The sequence below is a fragment of the Sciurus vulgaris genome, assembly GCF_902686455.1.
Source record: "Sciurus vulgaris genome assembly, chromosome: 3".
Taxonomy (NCBI): domain Eukaryota; kingdom Metazoa; phylum Chordata; class Mammalia; order Rodentia; family Sciuridae; genus Sciurus; species Sciurus vulgaris.
In genome coordinates this window covers 174,238,147-174,260,611 of record NC_136463.1, presented here as the reverse complement: position 1 = coordinate 174,260,611, position 22,465 = coordinate 174,238,147, and the positions used below count along the sequence as shown (strand labels likewise).

Genomic DNA, 22,465 nt, shown 5'->3' with positions numbered 1-22,465 from the left:
ATAGAGAGGAAAAAAGAAACAGGCCTTAAAACCAGATATAACTGGGTTCAAAATCACTGCTGTTTCTTATTAGCTATGACGCTAGACATGTTCATATATCCATCTGGGAAGAAAACATCTTATGAATGCCCTTGTTAATTTCTTGTGCCAGTTTCTTCAAATATAAATGAGAACAATGATACCATTCATATCGGTATTTGCACAATGTCTGTAAAGAAAACAAAAGAAAGCAGGCTATATAAACAGAAAATTCACATACTAAAAAAAAATGGTTAACCTCACTATCAAGGAAATGTGAAGCAAAACAGTATCATTCTCCCCTATAATTTTCTTTTAATGAAAAAAATTATAAGAATTGAAAAGGATATAGGGAACAGGACAGTTCTTGGTACTTTGGGGGAAATGTAGCTGGTTTGGAAGGCAATTTGGCAGCATCCAGCAGAAATGTGAATTCCTACGACGTACCAAATGTCTCTTAAGTAGTTTGCCCTAGAGAAAGCAAGGCACGTGTGTATACTTACTTTGGCCTACACTTTGTTGTGTTAATTAAATGGTCCAATGAATAGTCCCTAGGGTTTAATTAGTCCTCAAAAAGTTCCTAGTCCACTGTAAAGCCTGACAAGGCAACAAAATGTTTTACCAAGACAAATACTATTAGGAGAAGTACAAGGACTACATTACAAAACCCAACAGGCAAAGGCAGTCCTCTGTCCAGGAGGAAGAGAAAGTCAAGGAAGTCATTATGAATGGAATACATATATTTTTGTCTAAGTACAACAATAAATGCAGGCAATAATAATGACATCTGCAAACGCACAGAGGCATACAAACAAAAGAGAAATCATAGAAAACTCTTAAGTACTGACAGAAGCCTAAACAAACCACCTCAGAGGTATCAGGCTCTAATATCTGGAACCTGCAAATGTTACCTTATTTAAAGGATCTTTGCAGACGTGATTAAATTAAGGATTATGTGACAGGAACATGATCCTCGATTATCCACTAAGCCCTAAAAACCATCACAAGTATCCTTGTAAGAGAAAGACAGAGGGATATTTGATACACAGGAGATGATGTGAGGCAGAAAGATCCGACAATGCTGGCCTAACAGACTACACTGATAGAAGGAATGCCAACACCTAAAAGAAGCAGGAAAATAGAAGGGACAGATTCTCCCATTGAACCTCAGAGGGACAGAAACTGCTGGCACCTTGATTTTGGCCCAGTAATACTGATTCAGACTTCTGGCCTACATCGACTGTAAGAGGATAAATAAATTTCTGCTGTTTTACACCACCAAATTTGTGGTGATATGTTACAGCAGCCCTTGGAAGCTAACACAGTAGCTCACCGCCACTGAAAATGAATGCCACACTAAGCAGGTGAGAAATCAGTCAGGTTTCTGAAGAAGTATCATTTTCATGCACAGAATGACAAAATGAGATCTATGTTTCACAATATTAAATCTGGTGGCAGTGTTGACAACTGGTGGGAAAATAAACAAGAGTAGTCATTACAGAACTAAAAATCCAGACAGAAGATAAAACTTCCGGATCACCAGATGGATAAGAAAAACCACCTCTACAAAAGAAAGAGAAACAGGGAGAAAGGATCCTCGATGGAAATACATAATATAGAAAATGGGGGAAATTTCTAAATATGTATATGAATTAATATTCTCAGTAGGAGAGAGACTATCATATGTTCACAAAACAAGAGTAGGATGCTATATAGAAGGAATAAAAATAAGAAAAAGCTCTTGGAAATTAATAATAGCAGTTGAAATTAAAAAGTCAACACAATTATCAGAATGAGATTGAGAATATTTCCTAGAAAGGAAGGAAAAAGCAAAGAATAATCAAAGAATCTGACTCCTACTTAAAAATAAGATGTCAAATGAACCTAAGAGATCCAAGTGCCACTACAAGGAGTTCTAAAAAGAAAAAAGAAGAAGAAAAAGAGACCGAAGAGGCAGAAATCATTGAAGCATCCTACAATACAATATCCTGGAGCTGACGGACACTAGTCTTCAGACTCAGAGCAGATGAATGACAGAAAACACTGACCTCTTGATACAGTCTGGTTAATTCTCAGAGCACAATGTATAAGAAAACCATAAAGACTTCCTAAAAGGCACAAAAAGCAGATCTCTTACAAATAAGGTGTGCTTGTAAGAGATCAACAACAAGGATACTTCTCAGAGTAAAAGCTAGTGCTATTAGAAAGTATAATTTGAGGGTGCTTCCCACATATCAGGATGTATTGTTGCTCTTTTCATAAGAGGGAGAGTCACACTTCAACAGACAGCTGAGCACACTGGAAGCCAGATGGCTATGAACAATGCCTTAAAAGTTTTGAGGGATAGTAATTCCAAAACCCGACATAAGTACACAGGACAACCTCTCTAGTAGATGTATTGGAAAATAATCTCCAAATACTAGCACACCTAATCCAGCAGAGTTAAAAGAGTACTATTTCACGGCATGAGGATGGCAGGTTTAAAGCCAACCTCTGCTAAGCAATTTGGTGGGACCATCTCTAAATAAAATACAAAACAGGGCTGGGGATGTGGCTCAGTGGTCGAGTGCCCCTGAGTTCAATCCCCAGTACTTCCTCCCCCCACCAAAAAATAATACATCACATTCAAACGTGGTTTGCTTACAAGTATAAAGTTGCTTCCCTCGGATTCCTCAATTAACATTCTCTATACTAACAGGTTAAGTGGAAGGAGAGAGGTGTGATCATGTCAGTGTATATTTTTTAGAAGTACTTAAGAGAATAGCAATCATTAACTTTAAAAGATATTTAAATTTGTTCGAATTAGTTATACAAGACAGTAGAATGCACTTGGACATACCATATACAAATCAAGTATTAACTTCTCATTCTCTGTACATGATCAGAATTACGACAGTCATGTAATCATATATGCACACAGGGTAATAATGTCCCATTCATTCCACTGTCTTTTCCACTGCCATACCGCCTCCCCTCTGTCTAATCCAAAGTACCTCTATTCTTCCCTAGCACCACCCTCCACTTATTATGAATTAGCATCCATATATCAGAGAAAACATTTGGCCTTTGGTTCTTTGGGACTGGTTTATTTTGCTTAGCATGATATTCTCCAGCTCTATCCATTTACTGGCAAATGCCATAATTTTGTTCTTCTTGAAGGATGAGTAATATGCCATCATGTATATATAGCACATTTTCTTTATCCATTCATCTGCTGGAGGACACCTAGGTTGGTTCCATAGCTTAGCTATTCTGAATTGACCTGCTATAAACACTAAAGTGGCTGCGTCACTGCAGTATGCTGTTTTTAAATCCTTTGGGTATAAGTCAAGGAGTGGTATAACTGGTTCAAATAGCGATTCCATTCCTAGTATTTTTGAGGAATTTCCACACTACTTAAAAGAGTGGTTGTACCAATTTGCATTCCCACCAGCAATGAGTATGAGTGAACCCTTCCCCCCACATCCTCACCAACGTTTATTGTTGCTTATATCCTTGATTAATTGCCATTTGGACTGGAGATGAAATCTCAGTGTAGTTTTGTTTAGAATTTCTCTAATTGCTACAGATGTTGAACGTTTTTTCATGTATTTGTTGATCAACTATATTTCTTCTTCTGTAAAGTGTCTGTTCAAATTCTTAGCCCATTTAAGATTGGGTTTTTTGTTATTTTGGGTGTTTTGGTTTTTGTTTTGGTTTTTTTGAGTTTAAAAGATACTTCTTAACAAAAGAAAACTATCCCCCCAAAAAGTTTATTTATCAGAAATGAAAAGGAAGCATCATACATAAAAGCAATTTCCATTAAAGTAAAACTAAGACAAGGAAACCCACTATGATCATAACTACTGTATGTTAAGAAGACTCTAGTACTACACTGCCCAATGCACTAACAACTACATAGTGCTACTGAGTTCATGGGATGAGGCTTGTTCAAACTGAGACTTACTCAAAGTGTAAAATTACACAGAGATTTCAAAGACTTGATTTTAAAAAAAGAAATGTAAGATTGCTTATTAGTATGTTTTGTATTAATTATGCTGAAATATGGATTTATTGCATTAAATAAAATTAAATTCACCTGTTTCCTTTTACTAGCACGTGTCAACCAGAAATTAATATTATATATATGGATCACATATTTGGCTTTCGCTACACTCTTTTGGATGGTACAGTGGTCTAGCCAATACAATGACAAGTAAAAAAAAAAAAAAATGGTAAGTATAAATGCTAGAAATGGAGAAACAAACATTACTGAGCACAGATAAGTGGCTATAGGACAAAATCCAAAACAAAACAATCATCTGAAAATTATCCCACCAGAGGGAGAATTCACTAAGGCATCTAGACACCAAATAAATAATAAAAGTTGTTTTTCCTATATAGCCAGTTAACAAATGAAAAGGAAAACGATCTAACTCACAACAACGAAAACAACCTTAAAACATTTCATGTTATACAACACCCATATCAGGGCAGGGGATGTGGCTCAGTGACAGAACACTTGCCCAGCATGCATGAGACTCTGGGATGGATCCATCTGTATACACACACACACACACAAAATGCTATTGTGATGGACACTAAATATCCTGAACATAAAGACAGACTTGTTCCTGAGTGGAAAGAAAAAATGTTATTTCTGCCAAAATTAATTGATAAGCCAAATGTAAGACCAATCAAGGTATTACGTAGGCTCCTAGTGAGATTTTCCTCACTGTTTTGTATGCTTTCTTAACATTAATTCTGAAGTCCATATGGAAGAAAAAAATTAAGATTAACTAATAAAGTTTAAGAGAAAAAGAATACTTAATGCATATTTGTCCTATTAGATATTAAAACAAACACTATTATTCTGGTACAGAATTTGAAAACTAGACATAGTCATGAGATTTTTGAATTAACAATTGTGGCATTTAGATCAGTGGGTAAAAATGATTAAGTTGCAATGTAGCTGGCTTCTGCATCCACCTCCAGAAGACTATGGCAAATATGGACATCCACAGCTGCAGAGTGAGGCTTATATTTAAAATATATATGGAATCATATAAAATATATGGAATTAGGATATGGAACTGGAGAGAGAGAAAACAAGCTAAGAGGATTGCCAAAATAAACTCAACCTTCGAGATTCAGTTTAAGCCTCCATGAAGACCTCCCTGGACACACAGACAGAGCTGAATCACTTCTCTATGATGATTTCTCCCATCATGCCTGCCCAACAAAGAGATGCATAAAAGATCACAACAAGGATCACAAGCAGCCTGAGATGGCTGGAACACTGAAAACCTGGGAGAGGTTAGAAATGAAAATGCTGCAGACAGAATGAGATAGGTTTTTAAGTAAGACATTTGAACAAATGTTTTTTTAGACTGACTGCTTGGGTCAACATAGAAAACAAACCAGAAGGGATTTCAAGCACACACAGAATGAAGAGGTGCAGAATTTAAGGTAGCAGAGGATAAATAGGACCAACTGTAGAGACTTTTCTGAAGCAAACAGGACCCATCAGGTAGGATACAGAGTTAGGGCTTTGAAGATTAATGTCAACATTTCTGTGGAGGAATCTGTGGCTTATAATAAAAACGAGGAATATAGGAGGAAAAGCATATATATATATATATATATATATATATATATATATATATATATATGTTAAAGTACATGAATGTAGGGTGGGTATTAAGTTTATAGGAAAGACCAGAGGAGATATTCAGTATATTGTCAGAAATAAAGGGTTGAGGGCTCCAGATACAGCTAAAAACACAGGTTAATTTAGAGTTATCATTGATTCTACTCAGACCATGGAACCCCCCAGAAACAGTATTTTCAGTTATAAAAGGATTAAGAACAGACACTAAAAGAACCCGCAAGAAAGGTGAAGACACACAAAAGTCGAAGCCAAGAGTGAGCAGGTAAGAGTGTTATGATAGGGTCAAAGGCTCTGGAGAAGGCAGGAAGTGGCAATGATTATTCAAGTGCAGAGCAAGCAACTGGTCTGGCCTGAAAACAACCCATCACTTTCTTGCCTGCATCATATAACTTTCAAAATCTGATTTGTTTATTTACTTTATCAGCTAATTGTTCAAATACACATTTATCGACAGTGAGTTTATTTTTTCAGATTTCCTGAGCTCCCACTAATAAATGTATACTGATCATTTTAATAAGAGATTGATAGCTTTCCAAAATTTTTCTGGAATTATGCTCATATCTTTCAACTCAATCTAATAAATGCTTATTCGGTAACCTATGCCCATTATTATACTTGACACTCACTATGAGTGTTTTCTATATGCTGGGCACTCACTGTGTACAGCAGTAAATAAAAAATAAATATCCTTGAGCTTTCTTTCTAGGGGAGGGATAAATTAAACAAACCTACTCTCCTTCATGGAGCCCAAAAGAAATACAGTATATCCTTAACTTATCTAAAAATGAGAGCAAATACAATCATTATTTCATAAGGCTATTTAAATAACAAAAAAACAAAAACTATAATCAATCATCTGTAGTTAACATGCCTGTCCTCTGGCATCATACAACAGAAATAAACCTCATTAACTTAAATATATACTCAGTCAGCTCCCATTCATCTGTGAGTAAATTAGTTATGCACCAAGGGTAATTTCTTATTGATTCATGTTCCTGGATGGTGTCCTATTCATGGAGTTTCTACTACATAGTCTACTAACACAAGATACACTGTGAAAAATATGCAGTATAAGACTTTCATGAAATAACTCAAACATTGCACACACACCAGTTTTACTACGTCCACCATTTTCCAAAGGACCTTGCAGATCAGCTCTCAAAATCCAATACCCTGCAGTTCATTACAGGGAGTCAGCCCTCTTCACCTCCACTCAATTTATCTCAAAGACTGTCCTGAAACTAATAACTGGCATTCCAAACATGAGTACCTTTAATACTGTGTACATGTTGCAGGATGCTGTGAACATTGTAAATCATGCATGAAATAAAGAAATTTAAAAGATGAAGAGAAGCCAGGCACAACAGTGTGCACCTATAATCCCAGTAACTCAGAAGGCTGAGGCGGGAGCAACATAAATTCGAGGACATCCTCTGGAGACTCAGCAAGACACCCCCTCTCAAAATAAAAATAAAAACAGATGGCTAAGCACCCCTGGGTTCGATTCCAAGAATGAAAGAATGGAAGAAAAGATAAGATTGATCTACCATTTTCTTCCTGTACGCCAGTGAATAAAGGACCACATACCCTGCAAGGAAGACGTCACAAAACTAGGATGAGGTAAAGTGAGATCTGGGCGCTAAAGCCACAGATTGGTGGCCAATGCTCAAGTACTTCCTTGCTTCTATCCAAGACTTCCATCTCTGTAACTTATACTCAGGATATTCTGATCTCCTTCTCGGACCTCCCACTTTGCAGGCAGATAACAGCATCTCACACAAAGTAGATGCTCTATAGATCTGCTGAAAGGATGGGTCAATGAACCCCAAACACCCCATTCCTGGCTTTATCTGACTGGTCCTACCCTACCAGTTTTTTCACTCAATCCCCATCTGATCTCATCTAAACCTCCAACCCCCTTGACTTCCCTGATCCCTACTGTTAACCACTACAACCCAATTCCTTCCTTCTCAGATTCTTTCAACCCCTCTAGACTGTGTACTCCTTCTATTATGTGTGGTATTTCTCTGGCCCTCTAGCCTACCTAATGCATTTCTCTTCTGCAACTATTCAGTTCATCTCCCATAGTACCCCTCAGTGGATTCCTCTCCAACACTCCAAATCTCTTTCACCTTACTTCTACTGCTAATATCTTTGAGGAGGTAAACCTTCATGATTTTTTATCACCATGACTTCATAATAGCCCAAGTTATTCTTCCCTTCCATTCACCCAAGTCAATCTCCCCCAAAGAACCATCTTATCTACTATTTTATTTTGAACAATTTCAATAGGTAGAGGGAATTTTATGTAACTTTTTTTCTTTTCTTTACTTTTCTTTCTTTTTTTCCTTGAGACAGGATCTTGCTGTGTTGACTAGGCTGGCCTTGAACTTCTGATCCTCCTGCCATTGCCTCCACAGTAACCAGGTTCACCGCTGTGTCCAAGTCAGAAAAATACTGAAAGCCATAAAGTAGTTTAAATATCTGTTGAGGGCTGGGGATGTAGCTCAGTGGTAGAACACAGGTCTAGCACTGGTTTCAATCCCCAGTACAACAAAAATAATAGTAACAATCTACTGAGGAAAGCTATCCCACACAAGGGCAGGAACAAGAGTACCAGAAATTAGAGCTACTCCTATAATTTACAAATCCCAATCTATTGCTCCTCCCACCATTCACCAATCATTACTTTCACACGGGTGCAACAGTCCCAATTCCACCTCAGATGTCACCTCAATTATAAAGTCTTCTAACATGTGCTTAGTCACTCTTCAAAAACACAAAATACTCTGAATATACCTATTAGTCCTTTTCTCATGAATTATGTTTACTGTGTTATTACCTACCTCAAAAAGGTAAACATTCTAATGATTCATCTTTGAAATACCTATGCCAAGAAACCTAGAAAACATTACCTTATTATATGTTCTATACATTTTTATTGACTTGATGAATATATTTTTGAAAATGAAAATAGAAGAAACATGACAGAAAACAAGTTAGTAAAGAAAAGCATGTCTGTGCTTCTGAAACTGCACTGAAAACCCAAAGACAGGTAAGGGGACAGGGAAGCTAACCAGTTGGTTCCCTATTATCAGCTCATTCAACAATCAGTCAATACTTAAGGGGAGCAGCAATGAGTGAGGCCGTCTAGATTCCCATATGTGATCATTCCTATGGTTTAATATGGTATAACTAACCTTTCTCAGTTCTAATGGCACTTATTTCTAAAATCACCACATGAAAGTTAAGTACAGATATGGTCGAATTTATAAAAAATCTATCATTTTTTTCAGGAATCAAAAGTAAAGGGACATAAAATGTGTTGTAAAATCAACCAGTGAAAAATCAACTTTTATTTTCTTGAATAAAAACCCAGATTTCAACTGATCCTATATAGATCAACTATTACCCTCATCTGAATCACAACTAATGGATATAATAGGTCCTTCCCTCCAACCCAGCACACTCCTTCTCCAACCCCCCCTAGTACCAGTGAAAGGGACAAAGAGAACTTTGAGGGACACTGTACCTAAACTATTCCTCAGAGTTGGAGGGAGAAATTTTTACAGTGAAAACAGCAATAGATTAATATGGGTTTGAATAACCTTGTATGTGCTATTTTTAATATTAACAGGTTATTTATAACACAAAAACGTAAATCAAATGCTAAATTTTTAAATTATCTCAACCTCCTCTCTACATTCAAATTTTCACACAAATGAAAATTTTGCAAGCTTCAGTTTTTTACTTTTATACCATTAAAGAAAAAATTTAAATCTAAAAATTTTCTGTTCTTCAAATTCTTTAGCAGGGAAGGACACTCATAGCTAATGAATAAAAGTAGCACAATTATTTAAATCAGATCCAGATTAAGACTGGTTCAACCAAAATAAATATTCAGGCTGCTAAGAGAAAGGTTTTTAATTACACAAAATATTCTTAATATGAAAAAACATCTTTCTCATTTTCAATACATAACTGTACATTCAGGTGCAATGTGAAGACACTCACAAGCCGCTAGAGGGCACAAAAATAAATACAGTCACTCTGGAAAGCAGTTTTGTGATTTTTATTAAGAGTCTTAAAATTTTTCATAGATTTTGATCAACAATTTCACTTCTGGGAATCTTTAATGAGGAAAAAAGGTGCCTGAAGATTTCCATTATGGTTATTTATAATAGGGGGATAAAGGAATTAAGCAAATACCCAAGAACTGGGAAACGGCCAAATACATCATGATATGTACGTATACTAGATTATAATATAGCCACTAAAAATATTTCAAAGAATATTTACTAACACAGGAATTGTTCCTGATAAATGACAAAAGGTAATTAAAAATTAAGGGGCTGGGAAGATAGCTTAGTTGGTAGAGTGTTCGCCTCACAAGCACAGGACCCTGGGTTCGATCCCCAGCACCGCAAAAAAAAAAAAAAAAAAAAAAAAAAAAAAAAATTAAATACACACAACTCCACTTTTGTTATTAACACACACACAAATATACCTAAAGACTGAAGCACCAAAATCTCAGCAGTGGCTATATCTGGAAAGTAGAATTAGTGGTTATTCTTATTTTCTCCTTTATGCTTTTATGTATTTTCTAAACTTTTTCAAGTGGACATATTATGATAAAGAAAAACTTTAAGCAAATATATAAATGCATTATAATTTCTATAAATTTATATAGAAACAGAACTAAAATCCTGTTTTACACAAGAAATTGACAGAATCTACCAAATAAACACATTTACTTAAAATAATGTGCTCAAAACATCCAACTCTGCAAAATATTATGAAACATTATATAATCTGGCTGAAGTTTCCCACTGACAACTCACCATGTGGGCAATACTAAAACAATAATTACAATTAGATATACTGTTGCAAGTTTATAGAAGTTTAATACTGCTAATTTCAGTAAATCCCAACATTACAAATCATACAATTCAAATCATGAGAAGAAAAGTTATTTCTATATTTTATAATAATAAAAATTAAACTTCCTGTAGTAAATGAGAACCAAAGCATACTGACTGGACAGAGCTATTACTAGTTAGCTGGCACAACAGAGCCTCCAAATTCCTGAATCTATACACTCTACTCTCAATAAAGGCCTTTAAGAGAGAGCTTTATTTTCACTCCTGTCTTACACATTTTGTGTCTGTTTACCTTGTGTCCAGTTTCATCTCAAACAAGCTCATACAAACTCCTGTCACTCCTGGCCTTCTTGTGGATTCTTCCCCATGCCAAGTCTCCACATCACTCCCAAATGCTTCAAGCCTCTGCCTCACAAGCTGCCCACTCATCCCTACCTCCCTACCACATCCCCCTCCACCTGGATTTGTTCAATGCCACTTCCTCTGAGGAGTCTCCCAAGTTGACCTAGTTTGATTCTCTACTATCAGCACCCTCAATTCCACCTTTACAGTACCTATTGCATTTGTAATTAAATAAATGCTCATGGAACTGCTTAATGTCCACTTTCCCACTCTAGGTGTTGAAGAAGGGCAGTATTTTTCTTACCTATCACTATGTCTAGTGTACAATAGCACCTTCTTCTGTGTACAACCAAACTCTACTAATTTCTTAAAATCTAAATTGATTAGACAATCTCTTGTTCCCAAACCTCCAAAGGCCCTAACTCCATCCTGAACTTCTCTAAGGGTGTGTCTCATCTTGGGTTTCATCTATTTACTGCCCACTGACTGACATGGTTTCTGGGAATCTTATTTATTGAAATGTCTAAAAAAAGACCCAGTCAAATACCCCAGTGAATTAATTACATGTAGTAAACACAGAAAATAAGCACAGAGCTAATAGGTAAAGTATTAAAAGACACTTGAAGAATTAAGGCATAGGTAATACAAATCCTGAGTCAAATAAGAGGGCAGAGGGAGATGAAAAGAAAAAGAACAAAGATGGAATAGCAGATTTTTTAAAAAGCAAAAAAGGGTTACAGAAAAGGAACCCGAGGTCCATTAAGACTAAACATTTTGGATAACACCACGCTACCAGTTCCAGCAGAGAATGACAAACAACTGGGGCCAGGCCACATGTTCTTCCTGTTCTCTTCACTTGCTGGCTACTCATCTCCATTCCTACTCTGAGAACCTTTAATTCATTCAACAATTACTTTCTGAGTTGAATCAATACATAAATGAGTTTTTCCAAGGTCTTAATTGTTTTTGTCCCTTGTGTCTCTGCTCCTTGCTTCCCCATGGGATGTCATTTATCCTCATCTCCTCAGTCCTCCTAAGCAGCTGATGACTAAGTGTAACCTATCAAAGCTCCTCTTCCCATCTCCACTGCCCCTGAACATCCAATGTGAGTGTCTTTCTCAAATTCAAGTCTTTCTTCAAATCCAACTTAACTTTGATTGTACTTAGCTAATTCTTCCATGGTTATTTTGGCCAAACATAACCTCTTCTGTGTACAACCAAATTCTACTAATTTCTTAAAATCTAAATTGATTAGACAATCTCTTGTGCCCAAACCTTCAAAGGCATACTACTTATTTAACCATTATCACATCTAACCAGTTACCTACCCATAGCCTGAAAACGCTTGTCCTTAAGAATTAATACTTCCTAGTTCCCTTTAAATGATGTATGCGGTGAATTTCTATAACAGATTCACTAACTTGATGGATTAAGAATGCCATGTTACTGTTTACCCGAAATCACAAAGAAGGGAAAGAGAAGGAAGAAAATGGAATAAAGAAAAAAGGAAGTTAAAAGAAAAGTTAGGAAAGAAGAGGGAGGCAGAGAGATAAGAGGAGCAACTAACAGGCAGCCAACTGTATGCCCTGAACTACTATCTACTGTCTCCCTCAATCCTCATGACCCGGTGCGATCAGAATTAAAATCTTTCTGTTACAGAACCTCAAATGAAAGGTTGAGAAAGGTTAAACTCAAATTTACATATCAAGTTTTACACACACGGATTTCAATGGTTCCTTCTCTACTCAGCAACACAGTTTAATGATGATAAAGGATAACATACTTAGAAATGTTACCTGAATTATTTTAGGTTCATATTTTAAGATATTTATAACTAATAAAAGTAGACTCTTGTTAGTTATGTGAATGAGAAGTGCATGGTGTCAAGTTACTTTCGATATGCTGTATATATATTTCCAAGAGAATTTAAGCACAAAATTAATCCTAAATGATTAACGTTAAAATATAAGAAAAACTAGCTAATGTCTCTCAATTTCATCAACATCTCTTCCTAATCTCCAGTAACAAGGGTTATAATGAGACATCTCCTTGAGGTATATTTATATATGTAAGATAATAATGCTGCTTCAAAAGAGAAGACAATAATAAAGAGTAAACTTTATAAATCAAAACTAATAAAAATAGTTCATATTACTGAATACTAACTATTCTCCAGATACCTATCTCATTTAAAATCTTGTGATCTACAGGTAGATTCTATTATTAAGTCTACTTGATAAAGAAATTGCAGCATAGAGAAATTAAATGAGCTATTCAAGTTCACATGGCTTTTTTTTTTTTTAGAGCCAGGATTCACATCCAAGCAACTTAACCCCAAGTCCATGTTCCCACTCACCAAACTGCAATGGAAAAAAGGCACTACATTTTAGAGGATAATTCTTAAAGAAAACAAGCACTAAAGTACAAGACTGCACAAAGAAATATAGCCCAAAAGAAAGGACACGTGTGAACTGTCTTTTATGAAATTAGAAGTGAAATAATATTTATATAACTATAAAATACTAAGAACAAAAAAGAAAGAAGGTAAAACTATGTTAATTAAAGTTCACTAAAAAAAGCCTTACAGGAAAAGTACCCATTATAGATTTGTACTTTAATGGAAAAGGGCATCTTAAGTCAAATAACAAGGATTTGAGGAGGGCTAAGATTAAAATATAAAGAACAAAGAAAAAGGAGTGCAAGGTAACTATTATGTCAAATTGGGTTTACAGCCAGGCACAGAGGTGAACACCTGTAATCCCAGAGACTTGGGAGGCTGAGGCAGGAGGATCACGAGTTCAAAGAGCCTCAGCAAGAGCGAGGTTCTAACCAACGCAGTGAGACACTGTCTCTAAATAAAATAGAAAATAGGGCTGGGGATGTGGCTCAGTGGCCAAGTGCCCCTGAGTTCAATTCCTATTACCCCCCTCCCAAAAAATGGGTTTAGAAAAATACTCTTCTTCAAGATACTTATTATAATTAATATTTGTAATAACAAAAAAAATGGAAACAACCTAAAGGTCTACCGATAAAGTAAAGGAGAAATAAACATAATATTGCCCTAAAATGTAATGTACCATCTTCCAGTAAAAATAAACGTAATAAATCAACATGCACCCACACTCAGAAACTCAACTGGTGAAACCTTGCTGATAAGTGACACTGAGTGGGAGAAAAACGTGTTCACAAGAATACATAAAGCATCATCTACATAAAGTTTAAAAATGTACAAAACAATACAGTATGCTTTGAAGATACTAACGTGCAGTAAGACCGTGGAAAAAATGCATAGAAATAATAAACATCAAATTCAGAGCAGTGGCTAAAAGTGGAAGATTTGGGGATGGGAGTTGGTTTCTTTAACTGAATTAAAATGTTTGAAATATTTTTCAGACATAAAGTAGATCTACACTTTATGTACGAGGAAAAAATGAAATTGGCAGATTATGGCATCTCAAATTCCATTATATTCCTGATCCAAAAGAGAAATCTAAGAGGGCAGTGTTAGGGCTGGGGATGTAATTCAGTGGCAGAGTACTTGTCATGCAATGCTCAAGGCCCTGGGAGGGATGGAGTGAGGGAGGGAAGAAGGGAAGGAAGGAAGGAAGGAAGGAAATGGCAATGATAAGGACTGCTGTGAAGGAATGTTAAAAGAGAATAGATCCAGAAGTATTTATGCTCAAGTACAAGAAAATTCTGGTAAAATTCTGTTTGTTATTTCTTATCTTTTCCCTACTGTTAAAAAAAAAAAAAAAAATGAAGACTTTATTGGGGACAATAACTGTGCAACTAAAACAGATATAAACATTGCCCTTAAATGTCATCATAGTTCCTTTCCAGATATAATCATGCCCTTAGAAGTCAACGTGAATAAACTTCAAGACAAAGGGTCACCCTAGAGAGGATGGGCTCTAGAATCAAACTGCAGGGGATAAAACCCACCACAAATTGAGGCAAGTCACTTTTGATCCTGTTACCTCAGTTTCCTCATATGTAAAATAAGAATAATAAAAGAATCTATCTCATAAGAGATAGAAAAGAAAATTAGAAAAGTACCTGGCCACAGTAAATGCATTACTATTACTTAATTCCATTTGTTTAAAAAAAGAAAAACCAGGTTTTAGAATACAATTAAGACCAATTACTTTTTACATGAAATAGGGGACAGATGGAAGAGCTGATCATGACAGAACAGGGAAAAATGGGCAGCTTTTCATCTCTTGAGCAAGCAATGGTCAGACAGTAAGAAAAAAATATTTAATTTTCTTAGCAATATTATTTCATCTTCGACATATACATACATACCTGTGTATGTACGTATATACACACAACCACCACCACCACCACCTGGTCCAAATTCAAGGTAAAGCATTGTCTTTCCTGGCTCCCTTGTTCACCTGGCAAACCTTGGCTCATTTTGAAAACCTGACTCACCCCCACTGCTCTGCGCCCACTCTGCATTTTTTTCTTCTACCGCAGCACTTACTAAATTACATGTAACGTATCTATGTGTACATGCCATCTTCCACTACGCCACACTGTAATGTTTTTGTTCATACACTTCTTTCCTTTCATGAGCTCTCTGAGAGCAGAAACTAATTTTTCATCATTTCCAAATTCCTGGTGCCTTGCAAGATAGGCATTAAATAAATAGATGAATGAATAAATCAAGGGTCCTGCATACCATTACAACAAATGCCTTCACAAATAAGTAGATACCTATGTTTGGAAGTGACTTATCTAAAAAAGAGTAGTTACCAATTCTAACTGAACAGCTGATCAAATGAGTCCACTGAATCATCCTTCAAAATGGGAAACAGTAGTATATAAGAAAACATATTCCAGTAATAATAGATGCTAAAACTTAAAAAGGCACTTAAAATCTCAGAAAAGAGAAGTAATCTGAAAACGTTTTCTTAAGAAAACAAAACTAAGCACATAGGAAACACAGAATTTAATATTTCTCCTTCAGAAAAGGCATAAACTATAACCAAAAGTCAGATTAAAGTATATAACTTAATATGGTGGATGAAATCAAGTCTAAACCACATACTAAACCAATTTCATACAACGTTTCTGTGGTGTGGGTTTCTCGAAGACTAGGTCATGAGTCAGCAAAAATTGGTTTGATTTTGAGGAATATAACAGTTCTTGGCAATTTTAAGGAATATGTTTAGAATTCTGTGATAAAATACAGGTTTGTTTTCCATTACTATAGAAGACGTGCCCCTTGCCCCTCCTCCCATCTAAGCACAGGTTTTGCTAGTGCTTTGAATTTCATCCCCCTCCCATCCTCTCAGAACTATGTAGAAATAAGTGACCCTTTCTCACCTACGTTCAGCCTCTCCCTCTCAACCAAGCTTTCCCATCAACATTTAAACAAGTTTCCTATATACTTGCTGTCTCTGTCTCCCTCACCTGCCACCAGATCAGTCCCTCCTGTGTAGGTTACCAATAACTTCCATGGTGCTACACCAAGGACAGTTCTCAATTCTCCTCTCTCAGGGGCATTCCACAGTACTGAATACCTCCCCAGCAGGAAACCTGCTTCTGGCGTCCTCTCACTTTCCTGGCCACACCTCTTGTCTCCTTTGCAAACTCAGCCTCCTCTACCCAACACCATGCTAGGCCTCCTCCTCTGGTCCCTCTCTATGCTTCTTACTCACTAGCATGGTTTCAGCAACCGCCAGGGCTCACCCTGCTTCTGCACACTAAACCAGTACCTCAACAGAGGGCAGCTCTAAGGGATCATTTGCAAAACTAGAGTCAAGCTTTCCCCATATCCAAAACCTAGTGCGAAGCCCAGGTCAGTGACTAGCACACACGCCAACCTTCACTGGTGAGTGCACAATCTAATACTCATTCAACACCTCACACCTTGCATACTGTTTACCACCATGCTGTGACAAGTTTACTCTAAAATCCTCCACTTTCTCAATATTTCTGTTCATCAGGGCTCTTTTAAAGGCTCCAATGAGCCAACATCCAATAAGTACTTTGGAAAGCAGGAAGAGTTAAATTTGAGTATTAGTATTAATTACACTGAAATCTTGGAGATAGGGACTGTGTTGTTTTCATATTTACTCCACATGGTACAATGAAGTTCAGTGCTTTGCATGCAGCTCACATTTAGTAAAAGCATTGTAGTAAATTATCTGTATGGGCTTCACACATGTTCAACTGAAATATTTACATACTTAATTAAGTCTATATTTCCCAATCCATGACATCATTTGTCTCCTGAGAGCTGAGAATTTAAAGTTAAGTCACTCTACAATGGATAAACTACAATAGATACTTCTGATAATTATGATGCTGCTTATCTAAAACTAGAAAAGTACCACCTCTGGCCCAGCCTCCTGGGGGAGGGGGGTCTAAATCCCATCTTCAAATCCAAATCTCACACAAAAGATTTCTACTTTCCAACTGTTCAACAAGAGAAAAAATGTAAATAGTTCAGGACTATTAAAGATTTAAGTACCCTGAAGGCAGACAGAATGACTGTTTGAAAAAGTTTCCTATCTCCTTTACGTATCTTGAAAGGTGAGCTGGAATAACATTATAGACAGGAACAGATGCTGAAATGAGTAAGCACTGCTCTCAAGTTCTCAAACTCTTATGTTATGTATATTCAATTACAATCTCAGAATGCAACGACTGTTGCCTAAAAAAATCTCACCATACTGATTCAAAAAAGTTCCCTAGATTTTCATCTAAATCACAATCTTGATTATAATCTTCATCCACTCAGTATCTTTCCTCCACTGCACGTGCCATAACTTGTAATTATTCATTTATCTGTATGATCATTTGCTTGAGTCCGTTTCCTGCCTAAGGACACAGGTCCAATCAATCCTGTTTACTGCTCTATCGCCAGCACCTAGCAAGGTTTCTTATATGAAACAGAAGTTAGAAGGTTCTAGCACAGCAATTAATTGAATGAAAAAATGAATTAGTGCCAGACATGGTGGTGCACACCTGTAATCCCAGCAACTCAGGAGGCTGAGTCAGGAGGATCACAACTTCAAGGCCAGCCTCAACAACTTAGTGAGACCCTGTCTCAAAATAAAAAATAAAAAGGGCTGGGGATGTGGCTCGGTGGTTAAGCAATTAGGGACTGAACCCACCTCATCCCCCAAAAAAGAATTAGTCATTTAACTGGAACAAGACAGCAGGGAAACACATGGAAATAGACCTTGAGGCTTGAATATCTGATCCCCCTCAACACTGGCCCCTACAAAGCAAGAGGCTGATTTTCCCCTCATAATTGATTTGTCCTTCATTTCTTCCGCATTTCCTTTCTTCCTTCAAGGAGGGCATTTTTAGACTCATAGAACATTTGATCTTTAAGTTACTCAGTACTGATGTCTTACTAATCCAATAACTGAGCCCCAAATATACCATATGACTTGTCACCTTGACCCTTAAGTCCAATAAGCCATTCTTGCCCTATACCCCAACAACTCTGCCATCCCACAGAATCAACCCTTTTGAAAGAAATCAGAAAACGCCAGAAGGGGAAATGAATGCTGTAGTGACCATATAGACCTTACTCTTACCTACCTGTGAGAACTGCATGGGAAGATGCCAGAAAACACAAGAATAAAGTCTGTGCAATCGACTCCCATTCTCAAAGCCTCTTTCTTGTGATAACTTTCTAACACACTCTCAGGAACAACTTAGCAGCACCCCTTACCTCTTGGAGCCAATCTGGGAACACAAAATAGGTTCCAATGATCACGAGAGATGGTGTCACCAAACTACAGCTCTCCTGGTCACCCAGACCAAAAATCCACCCAGGAAACTATTCAGTCGGCCACCAAGGAGAGGCAACACATTATAGTGGTCAGATGTAAGAGCTCTGGATTTAGACAAGACCGTCTGAACCCTAGCTTCTCCTCTTACTAGCTCAGATCTGGGGGCAAGTTAACGTGTTCCCGCTGCAGTTTCTCCCGCTGTAAAATGGGTAACCACGGCCCTAGAAGGTTGTTAACAGTTTAAAGATACTGTGCATAATGCTCTCAGAACAGCGCATGGCATTCAATAAATGTCAGCAGTCATTTTATTCAGCTATAATCGCTTTCACAGAGCCTATTCCCTCTCTAGCTCCCATGTAATTTTCAAGACGTTGTTCTACCCTTTCTGTTGGTGGAGGGACCCTATATACAATAGCTTGGAGCACATTTTCTAGAACTAGAGAGTCTGGGCAAACCAGTTCAATCTGTGCCTCGGGGGTCTTCATCTGTGAAACGGGCCTGATGGTACCTACCCCCACAGGGCTGTTGGCGGCAAGCACTCTCTCGGTGTTACGCATCCCAGGACATACTAGTATGTAATTAAAATGCACTTAGGAAAACTGTACCTGCAGCGAGCAACCCCAAACCCGGGTCTCAATTCCAGTCCTACCACCGCCCAGTCGGAGCGCCCAGCACAAACAGCCAAGGTCGACCCTCCTCACACGCCCAAATTCTTCCCACGCCCTGCAGCCACGAGCACTCCCGCCCTCCAGCCTGGGCTTTCCGAAGCCGCCGGGCTGCGCTGCCTCCCACGGACACTGCACCATCTCATTAGAGTGGGCGACCCCGCCCCCGTCCCCGCAGCGCCGGGAGGGACCCGTGCATCCTCCCTCCCGGGATGCGGCTCCCGGCTCATGTGGGCTCTGGGCAGAGGCCCCGCCGCCCGCTCCCCCGACCCGGGCACGGACGCCTCCCACCCCGACCGCCGCGGGCCGCCCGCGCGCACAGCCCCTTGGCGAGGCGGGAGACCCGGGCCCGGGATGGCCGCGTTCCCCGCACCCGGGCGCCCCTCGGGCCCAGCCGACCGCACGCGGAGGCTGCGCCGCCAACCGGCCCCCGCCGCTCCCACAACGGGCGCCGCACTCACCGCGACGCCGGGGCCGCGGTTCCTCCGGCCTCGGGCCCGCGCAGGCCTGGCTGAGCCCCGGAGCATTCACGCCCCGCGCCGCCTCCAGGGGACCCCGGCGCGGCCGGCGCGGCCGCACTGCGAGGAAACGACCGTCTGCGTCCCGTCCGCCGCCTCCTCGTCCCAGCCCCGCCGCGGCGACAACGGCGACGTCGCTCCCCGGCGCCGGCTGAGCAGCGTCTGTTGAGCCGAACCCCGGGACGCGCACCCCCGGCTCGCGCTCGTTGCATATGCAGAGAGGCCGCCGCCCATTGGCCCGCGGGCGGTGGCGCGTGCGGGGCTGGGCCTATCGCAGGCCGGCCGGGCAGCGCGGCGCTGGCGGCCAGGGGCGGGGCGGGGTTACTACGGGTCATTCTGCGGAGCCGCCGCGGAGCAGACCTGGCCGCGGCCGGCGCGGGGCGGGGATGGGGTCCGCGCGGAGAGACCTGGCCGCCGCTGGCGGGGCTGGGCGGCCGCGGGACGGGCGGCCGCGCCGCGGGAGGAGAAGTCGGTCGCGTAGGGTCCGCCGGAGGGCCGTCCCTCAGGTGCAAAGACCCCCATGGCCCCCATGAAGAACGCCAAACGCCCTTTTATTGCTGTGATGTATAAATCTTAATATAAATCATGAAATAATATGCACATTATGTTTCTCTCTTCGTTTAACTAGGTTCACTCTCCTGTGCACAAATTTGTGTTCGATCTTGCAAAATACAACTACTTTTGGAAATGCCTGGAGCGGGAAGAGACTCTACCGCTCAAAACATGCCGATTATTATTTCTATTTTGTGGACTTGATTTAACCCAGCAGATAACCCGTTTTCCCCTAAATTCACTCACTGTGCAAGTCTGATATCTGTTTTCAAAGGATAAAGTTTACTCCAAATTATTGGTTTTGAACGCTCTTGGAATATCTAAACGTGTTGCTCTATTTTTAGAGTTTGTCATCGCTTCTCATTTGAGACGCTACAAAAAGAAAAAAGGTACTCAGATGCAGGTAGACTGCAACCAAAACACTAATGAGTAGAACGAAAACTGCAGGGTACTCTCTAAGAAAGAAGACTTTCATTAAACGAGTAACAGTAGGATTGGGCGCTTTTTTTTTTTTTTTTTTTTTCCCCATCCTGAAACTAACCTATTATTTAGCCGGTCTGTGAATCTGTGAACTTTTTTTTTTAAATTAGGTGAAAGGTTGCGTTCCTGAGCCAGCCTCAGGCTAAAGCAGGGGCTCACTTCCCAAGAGAATCTCAGAATCGGGAAGCTGCTAGAACTTGCACAAGGTGGAGCGATGATCACTAGGCAGAGAGCTCACTCACGGGCCCAGAGCCAGTTCAGCTACCTAAAGGGAAGGACACCTGACTCAGGCAACCTGTTTTCCCACTAGAAAATATGGCAGTCCGATTGCTCCTTAATCCGTGGAAATAATAGCAAAAGACACAGAGTAAGTGGAACTCAAAAAAAAGTTCTGCTGTGCAGAGGGTTGCATATCTTAGAAGTAACAGTTCCAGAGCCCTGAGAAGCCGCTGGAAAAACCTGACTTCTACTGGATGAAAAAGTGGAACTTTTTTTCCCATCAATGATCCAAAACAGATGAGAAAAAAATTTCACCAATATTTCTTCATTATCTCTTTCCATATTATGGGATATCTACAGTATATATTATAAGCACAAAATTATATTAAAATATTTCTTGGAATTAAAATGCTAAATTCTGATCTTGTTTTCCCTTTAACAGACTAAACAGAAATGTAATATTTCTAGTCTCTACATCATTTTTATTTGTTTGATTAATAAAACACATATGCAGTTGCTTTTCTTCTAGAAAGGTTTTCAGTATATATTTAGAACTTTTGAGAGTTACAGAATTTGCTACATTTTCTTTATTCTTATAAAAGTTCAATTTAGAAACTAATGACCAACTGAATGAAAACATCTATAGGAGCAAGGTAGTCCCTTTTAATATTTTGTTTATTCTCCAAACAGGGACATTAAGGGAAGATGTCTTTGTAGTTTGCATGAATACCTAATGATCTGTTTTGACCTAATGTTTAAAATTTTAACAGAATCTATTTTGGTCTTTCATTTCCAGTGAGTTTGTTGGAAGAGGGGTTAAGGTGGCAGATGATATTCTGTAGGATAAGAAGGTTCTGGCTTCAAGGAACAGAACACTCTATAAACAAACAAAAAACTTTAAAATGACACTTATTAGTTTACAAAAAAAAAAAAAAAAAACTCAAGAGGCAGGTCAAGTCCAAAATCGGCCCAGGGACTTTGTCATCAATGAACTGGCTTTTCCCATCTTTCACTCAGTCTCAGCATATCAGCTTCATCCATAGGTCCTCACCTCATAGTCTTATATGTCAATCACAGTCTCAAGTGTCACATAAAGACACAGCTGCATCTAACCAAAGAATAGAGGTATGTTTGCCAAACTCCATTTTTTGTTACACTCTTTCTCAGAAGGTTCACAGCAGACCATTCTACAAATCCCAATGATCACACATACCCACATACCCTAGCTGCAAGGGAGGTTGGGAAATCCAGCATTTTGGGCTGAATGGAAGTTCAGCACCACCAGCAGAGAGGAAGCCAAAGGAAGGAATAAATGTGGGAAGGTTTAACCAGAAATGAATGCCACGTATTTCACCTGAAATTACTCATCTATGACTAATAGTGG

The 22,465-nt window shown here is 39.0% G+C and overlaps 1 protein-coding gene across 3 annotated transcripts in view; it reads right to left on the bottom strand.

The window, feature by feature from the left end:
* ACSL3 (acyl-CoA synthetase long chain family member 3) overlaps nucleotides 1–20,017 on the bottom strand; it is an 84,484-nt gene extending 64,467 nt beyond the window's left edge. The window contains exons 1-2 of one of the 3 annotated variants that reach the window (XM_079135136.1): nucleotides 19,774–20,017; nucleotides 18,587–18,600 (exon numbers count right to left, since the gene is read on the bottom strand). The gene's annotated coding sequence lies outside the window, so the exon portion shown is untranslated. Of the gene's footprint in view, nucleotides 1–18,453; nucleotides 18,601–19,773 lie in introns of those variants that run through there. The other 2 variants (XM_079135134.1, XM_079135135.1) reach the window with 2 other exon arrangements.
* Nucleotides 20,018–22,465: the final 2,448 nt, after the last annotated feature.